Below are 8,615 nucleotides of genomic sequence, written 5' to 3'. Positions count from 1 at the left end.
GGCCTGTTTCCACAATGTATCTCTAAACTATCTATCTATAGCCCAAACTTGGATGATGATTTGCCCAAGTTAACTAACGTAACTGCTAATGCTCAGAAAGTTAACTCCTTACATTTCTCAAAAAGTTACCCTCGTTACATTTCTTTCCGAGAAAATGGCAGCATGGTGGCGCAGCGGTAGAGCTGCTGCCTTACATCGCCAGAGACTCGGGTTCAATCCTGACCACGGGTGCTGTCCGAGCGGAGTTTATACATTCTCCCTCTAGCTCTGTGGGTTTTCTCCGGGTGCTCTGGTTTCATCCCACACTCCAATGACGTACAGGTTTGTAGGTTAATTGGCTTCGGTGAAGTTTGTAAATTGTCCCTCGTGTGTAGGATAGTGCTAGTGTACGGTGTGATCACTAGTTGGTGCGGATGGTGGGCCGAAGGGCCTGTTTTCGTACTATTTCCTAAAGTCTAAAGTCCATTTAAGATGATGTAATTAGTCGTGTCATCTTTTTGTCACCAAACTGGGAGGCTTGAGGTCTGTTTAAATTCAGGCTATGGACTTAGATTATGTTATTTTATTAAAATTATGATGGATCAAATACCCCACAATTAAATCATTTATTTTCAGCATCAAATAGTATCAGGGTACCAAACTGCCATTTCAATCTATTTCCATGGATAGGAAAGTTTTAGAGGGATATGGGCCAAACGCGGGCAGGTGGAACTAATGTACTTGGAGTATCTTAGTTGGCATGGACAAGTGGGGCTGAAGGGCCTGCTTTCCTGCAGTATGAGTCTATGCTTCTATCAGGGAAGGTTCAAATTGCTGGTGCAATGGAGGCAGATTGTAGCCCGACTTCTCCTGGATCCAAGAAGAACAAGTGGCTTCTGTTAAATATCGACACAAAACGCTGGTGTAACTCAGTGAGTCAGGCAGCATCTCTGGGGAAATGGATAGATGATATTCAGGTCTGGACCCTTCTTCAGATTGATTGTAGGGCGAAGGCGAAAATGGCTTACGTCAGGGGCCATCAAAGGTTCCTCGGTGGGATAAGCTTGACAAACTAATCTGGGATCCCAACAAGTTTTGAAGGTGTTCCTGCAATGAAGCTGAGGAAAATATAATGTCTGGGGCGTTCAGATGTTACCAGTTTAGTTAAGAGACACAGCGTGGAAACAGGCCCTTCGGCGCACTGAGTCCGTGCCGACCAGCAATCACCCCGTACACAAGCACGGTCCCACACACTAGGGACAATTTACAATTTTACAGAAGCCAATTAGCCTACAAAACCTGTACCTCTTTGGAATGTGTGAGGAAACCAGAGCACGTGGTCACAGACTCTGTACAGAGAGTACCCGTAGTCAGGATTGAACCCGGGTCTCTCGTGCCATAAGGCAGCATCTCTACCAATGCACAACTGTGCCGCCCTATATTGTTATTAATTCATGTGATACTTCTACCAACTGGGAACGTGATTATGATAACCTACATATGCTCCTATATGGCCCCTACCGTTGCCTTGGCTTCATCTATCTCCAGCATTACATCATTCACAATGACGATACATGATTGATCTGGGTTCAAATTAGATCCAGACGTATGTAAAATGCATCTACCAGCTGCAAGTATGTTTCTCCCTTTTCTCCCTGCCAATCCTTTTTTCTTTTCTCATGAAGACAGTAATAACTTCCTGCAATTATGCTCCACAGGCATCCCAGGTAACATAACTAAATGGCCATTTTCATTCAATTGTTTATCATTCATGCAGCAGATCGCCACCTGGAATTACACGGAAACCACCATTGTAGTTAGTTTGAGAGATACAGCATGGAAAGAGGCCCCTTCGGCCCACAGAGTCTCCATGCCAACCATCGGTACGTACATGATTGGATGTGATAGAACCCTTGACCATTGCAGGTAATATCACAACGTTTAAGAAACATTTAGACAGGCACATGGATAAGATAGGTTTAGAGAGATATGGTCCAAATGCAAACAGGTGGGACTAGTGTAGATGGGACATGTTGGTCTGCCTGGGCAAGTTGGCTGAAGGGACTGTTTCCATGCTGTATGACTCTATGACTCTGTGATAGATTGTATAAGAAAATAACTGCAGATGCTGGTGCAAATCGAAGGTATTTATTCACAAAATGCTGGAGTAACTCAGCAGGTCAGGCAGCATCTCAGGAGAGAAGGAATGGGTGACGTTTCGGGTCGAGACGTCTGAAGAAGGGTCTTGACCCGAAACGTCACCCATTCCTTCTCTCCTGAGATGCTGCCTGACCTGCTGAGTTACTCAAGCATTTTGTGAATAAATACCTGTGATAGATTGTGAACTTTAAAACCGATTAGTAATGAAATAATTACTTTAACTGTTTATAATATCTTCAGTGGAAATCTGATTTGAAGATAGCATGGAGATAATATGCTAATTTAGGCCTTATTGTGATGTATGCAAATAAATACTGCTTCATTATAAAAAAGGGTTTAAACACTGAGGAATCTGCAAATTTTGTTACACAAGCTCCATACTCAACATGGAATTATGCCCATTGTACCCATATACTCCCCTTGCCCATTCCCATACCGAAACCTTCTGTCCCGGGCCTCCTCCATTGCCAGAGTGAGGCCAAACGCAGGCTGGAGGAACAACACCTTATATTCTGCATGGATAGCTTGCAACAGTTCGGCACAGATATTGTGGGCCGAAGGGCCTGTGCTTGTGCTGTACTTTGCTATGTTCTATGTTCCAAGTATTACAGGAATCAGCAAAATACATGTTTCCCAAATCATTTAAATGTATTTCAAATTAAATAATTTACTTCTATGGTTGAAGATGTATTGTTAATTAGAAGTAAAATCATTATGCAAATACTCCAAAGTTCATCAGTCTGTTGCTATAATCTCTCAGCAGTTCATTTGTAACCATTATTACTCATTCAGGTTGTTAACATGGATCATTACTGGCTGACCTTATTCTGAGGAATGTTCTACAGCTATTGTGGTCGTGGTGAGACAGTTTTACTCTTGATGTGAGTCTTGTTGTTCTTTAATAATGAATAACAAGTCACTTCTCAATGTTTCAGAATTGGTCATGTAAATGGTTTCAGATAACACGAGAGAACCAATGTTTTCTGCTGAAGATAGACACAAAGTGCTGGAGTAACCCAGCAGGTCAGGCAGCATCTCTGGAGAACATGGATAGGTGATGTTCCGGGTCTGGTTATGTGACTGCAAATTACTGCATAACTCAACAACTCAACAAAGAACACCAACAATGGACTGGGTCAACATTCTGGCAAGATGCAGGCTGATCAATTGTTTATCAGTATTTACTGGTATTCTGTTTATGTGGCTGGGATAAATATCAAAACATACCAACAGAAGTAGGCTATCCGCCAATCTTGTCAGCCATTCAATGAGATCATAACTTCATCTGCATCATAACTTCAATAATATATCTTGGTAGCATTATTCCAAACGTACATCCCTTCATTGTTGGGGGCATTGAGTGCAAGAGTCGCAAAGTCATGTTGTAGTTTTATAGACGTTGGTGAGGCTCCATTTGGAGTATTGCACACAGTTCTGGTCACCCCCATTACAGGAAGGATGTGGAGCTTAGGAGATGGTGCACAAGAGGTTTATCGGAATGATGCCTGGATTAGAAGGCAGTAGCTACAAGGCGAGGTTGGCCAAACTTGCATTTATTTCCTCTGGCATGTCAGACGCTGAGGGGAGACCTGATAGAAGTATATTAAGTTATGAAAGGCATAGATAGGGTAGACAGTCAGAATGTTTCTCTCAGGGTGGAAATGTCAAATACTAGAGGGCATAGCTTTCATGGCAGCATGATGGCACAGTGGTAGAGTTGCTGCCTTACCGCACCAGAGACCTGGGTTCAATCCTGACTACGGGTGCAGTTGTCCGGAGTTTGTATGTTTTCCCCGAGACCGCATGGGTTTTCTCCGAGATCTTCGGTTTTTCCTCCCACACTCCAAAGACGTACAGGTTTTTATGTTAATTGGCTTGGTATAAATGTAAAGTGTCCCTCGTGTGTGTAGGATAGTGTTAACGTTCGTGGATCGCTGCTCGGCATGGACTCGGTGGGCGAAGGGCCTGTTTCCGTGCTGTATCTCTAAATCTAAAAACTAAAAAAATATATTGTGTTAATGAGTATTGTATATTTATCTGTGTGTTGATGCATTAATGGGCCTGTTAAGCTGCAAGCAAATAAGAATTTCATTGTTCTGTTGCCGGTATATATGACAATTAAACTATCTTGACTGTCTCTCCAGGTGATCTGTGCTGAGGGCAGCATGGTGGTGCAGCGGTAGAGTTGCTGCCGCTTAAGGATAGCGGAGTGAGGGGTTATGGGGAGAAGGCAGGAACGGGGTACTGATTGAGAGTGATCAGCCATGATCGCATTGAATGGCGGTGCTGGCTCGAAGGGCTGAATAGCCTACTCCTGCACCTATTGTCTATTGTCTATTGTCTATAGCGCCAGATACCCAGGTTCGATCCTGACTACGGGTGCTGTCTGTACGGAGTTTGTACGTTCTCCCTGTGACCATGTGGGTTTTCTCCATGTGCTCCGATTTCAACCCACACTCCAAAGACGTGCAGGTTTGCAGGTTAATTGGTTTTGGTAAAATTGTAAATTGTCCCTAGTGTGTAAGATAGTGCTAGTGTACGGGGTGAATGCTCGTCGGTGCGGACTTGGTGGGCCGCAGGGCCTGTTTCCGCACTGTATCTCTAAAGTCTAAAATGTATAGACAGTCAGAATGTATTATTCCATTCTCATTTCTGAATGTATTAGGAATTTGCATGGTTTATGTTTTTGAATATATTTCTATGTCTGTATAAAATTTATCTCTGGAGTCTCGGGTGGTCTTTTGGTGAGTAGATCTAATTTTCCCGGGAGATCTAATGATCACGGTGCTCTGGAGCTAAGGAAACACAAAGCTTCCCAGAGCAGAGGTCAAGCAGTTCCCCAGAGAGGAAAGAAAAATTAGACAGGCACTCACCCGAGAGCTGCCTCGTCTGTCGCTGGTTCGCTACAAAATGATCTTGTAGATAAACTGGGGGCAAACCTCTTGCTTGAGTGGATAATGTACAAGTGACATTACAGAGAGTTGTGGATGTAGGCCAGTCCATCACACAACCCACACACCGCACCATTGACTCCATCTACACTTATGCTGTCTCAGAAAAGATAACAACATAATCAAAGACTTGTCCACCCCAGTCATTCCTTCTCCCTACTCCCGTCAGGCAGAAGGCACATAAGTTTGAAACCACCAGACTTAGGAATGGACTCTTCCCCTCTGTTACCAGGCTTCTGAACAGTCCTTCTATAAGCTAGGGTACTGTCTGATTCACTTCTACCCCATTGCGGCCATTAGACTTTGTATATGGATGCGCTCCAATGCTGAGAACTATATTCTGTACTCTGTATCTTCTCCTTTGCTCGACGTTTTGCACTTGTGTCTGGCTTGATTGTATTTGCGTATGATATATCTGATCTGTTCAGATAGCATGCAAAACACTTCACTGTACCCGTGACAATAATAAACCTAAACCTAAATATGTGTGTATGTGTTAGATAGAGCTCTTAATGATAGCGGAGTCAGGAGGTATGGGGAGAGGGCAGGCACATGTTACTGATTGTGGATGAACAGCCATGATCACATTGAATGGCGGTGCTGGCTCGAAGGGCCGAATGGCCTACTCCTGCACCTATTGTCTATTGTCTATTGTGTGTGTGTGTGTGTGTGTGTGTGTGTGTGTGTGTGTGTGAGAGAGAGAGAGAGAGAGAGAGAGAGAGAGAGAGAGAGAGAGAGAGAGAGAGAGAGAGAGAGAGAGAGAGAGAGAGAGAGAGAGAGAGAGAGAGAGAGAGAGAGAGAGAGAGAGAGAGAGAGAGAGAGAGAGAGAGAGAGAGAGAGAGAGAGAGAGAGAGAGAGAGAGAGAGAGAGAGAGAGAGAGAGAGAGAGAGGGAGAGAGGAGAGAGGGAGAGAGGGAGAGAGGGAGAGAGGGAGAGAGGGAGAGAGGGGAGAGAGATTTTGAGTTGCTGCTGGGAGATCATCAACTCGGTTGGTGAAAGACACTCTTTGGTCTGCCTGAAACTGATTGGCAGTGAAATGTCCGTCGGGGAATGTTACCCACTGGCCCAGTCCAGACTGCAGGAGTACGTGCTGAGGGACGCACTGAAGCTTGGTGCAGCCAACACCAAGGCTCTGTGGGGGAGGACCACAGTCTAGGGACCTTCCACTGCTGGACATTGTGGGGCAGAGTCCGGTGGGGACAATTCTCAAACGAGGGAAGGGATATCACCCCAGGAGAGGCCATATGAGTAGCAAGGGTGTTTTGTTTAAAGATACACTTTAACCACTACTGAGTATGACATTATTGAATGTGTCTGATCTGACACCGTTCAGAAGCCTGATAACAGAGGGAAATAAACTGTTCCTGAGTCTGGTGGTGTGCGCTTTCAAGCTTCTGTACTACTGAGGACAGGAGCAGGGAGAAAGAAGGACCGGGGTGCAACGTCTTTGATTATGGGTGATATTTCACATCGGACCCTTCAGACGGTCTGGAGAAGGGTCCTGACCCGAAAAGTCACCCATCCTTTTTCTCGAGATGCTGCCTGACCTGCTGAGTTACTCCAGCACTTTGAGTCTGTCTTTGGCATCAACCAGCGCCTGCAGTTCCTTGTTTCTACACTGTCTTTGATCATGAAGAGAGACATAAAAAGCTGGAGTAGCTCAGTGGGTAAGGCAGCATCTCTGGAGACAAGGAATAAGTGACGTTTTGGGTCGTGATATGTTGGTTGCTTTTCTGAGGCAGCGTGAGGTGTAGATGGAGTCAATGGTGGGGAGTCACCCATTCCTTGTCACCAGAGATGAGATACTTCAGCACTTTGTGTCTCACCTAGTGAGGCCGCACCTGGAGTACTGTGTGCAGTTTTGGTCTCCAAATTTGAGGAAGGATATTCTTGCTATTGAGGGCGTGCAGCGTAGGTTTACTAGGTTAATTCCCGGAATGGCGGGACTGTCATATGTTGAAAGACTGGAGCGACTAGGCTTGTATACACTGGAGTTTGGAAGGATGAGAGGGGATCTTATCGAAACGTATAAGATTATTAAGGGGTTGGACACATTAGAGGCAGGAAACATGTTCCCAATGTTGGGGGAGTCCAGAACCAGGGGCCACAGTTTAAGAATAAGGGGTAGGCCATTTAGAACAGAGATGAGGAAAAACTTTTTCAGTCAGAGTTGTGAATCTGTGGAATTCTCTGCCTCAGAGGGCAGTGGAGGCCAATTCTCTGAATACATTCAAGAGTTAGGGGGTATGGGGAGAAAGCAGGAACGGGGTACTGATTGAGAATGATCAACCATGATCACATTGAATGGCAGTGCTGGCTCGAAGGGCCGAATGGCCTACTCCTGCACCTATTGTCTATTGTTTATCTTCGGTGGGGAGTCTGGTTTGTGTGATGGACTGGCCAACAGCCATAACTTTCTGAGAACGTATGTTGAGCTTTTGCATTTTTAATTTTGAATATATGTTTTGTCATTCTGAATAAAGTTTCTTTTTGTTTATTTTAAGTCCCAGTTTAACGCGTTTTTCGGTTGCAAAGGCACTCCCTAGGTTCAATTACTAGATCTGTGTTGATTCGCATTTACTACACTCCACCCAACAGGGAATCTAATGTCTCAAATTGTAGTCATCGCAGAGCAACCACCTCCCAGCCCTGTGGACAGGCAGAGAGAGGAGAGGAGGGGGGGGGGGATCAGTCAAAGGAAATTCCTGAGCCGTGATGCATTGCAGAAAGGGCTTTTATGATTTCAGCAGCGATCTCATTCGACTCTCACTGGCTCTGTTACATTTCCTCCTGCTCCCACTTGCACCTTGATCGCGGGAGGGGAGGGGAGGGGAGGGGAGGGGAAGGGAAAAAAAAGGGGATGCTTTTTTTGTTATTCATTCCCACGCTGAAAAGCGGCGGCCACCCAATTCGAAAGTACGCTAGGAATGCAATGTCTTCTAGCCAGCACCAATCAAAGCAGATTTGTTACTGCTCGCCCGCTTTTACCCCCAGATCAAGGTCTATCTCGCCACTAAACTTCTCACTCGCTAATGCAACCCCTTAAATCCACAATATGCCCCCGAATTGCAGGGAGATCTCAAATGCCAATAAGGACAGAAACTATTAATTCGGCAGCATTGTTGATCATATGAATGGTTGCAGGCTAAGATTCGGCGGGAAATTACAGCGTCTGAATTATTCATGCACGCCCATTAATCATCACGTTAAGAACCTTTTCTGTTTTTTTACACAAAAAAATGCATGCAGCAATGGCATTGTGCAGTAATCTTGGAAAACACTTTAAGTGCACCTTGCATGCATGCTGCATAAATGGGTGGTCATAAAAACGTGTTTGCAAAACACACACAATTTGAAAACTTCCTACGTTCTCGGTGAAACTTGCACGAATTAAAATATATTGCATGCAAAATCTGCATTCTGCATACCATGAACATTGCATCGGCAAAGTTCTTGAAATACCGTCCGTCCAATTTTACGGACAATTCAGATAATAGTCTATTCTGTTCCAACAGAGACCTCTGGG

Source organism: Rhinoraja longicauda, chromosome 24 (assembly GCF_053455715.1).
Source record: "Rhinoraja longicauda isolate Sanriku21f chromosome 24, sRhiLon1.1, whole genome shotgun sequence".
Taxonomy (NCBI): Eukaryota; Metazoa; Chordata; class Chondrichthyes; order Rajiformes; family Arhynchobatidae; genus Rhinoraja; species Rhinoraja longicauda.
Note: the sequence above shows the minus strand (reverse complement) of the source record.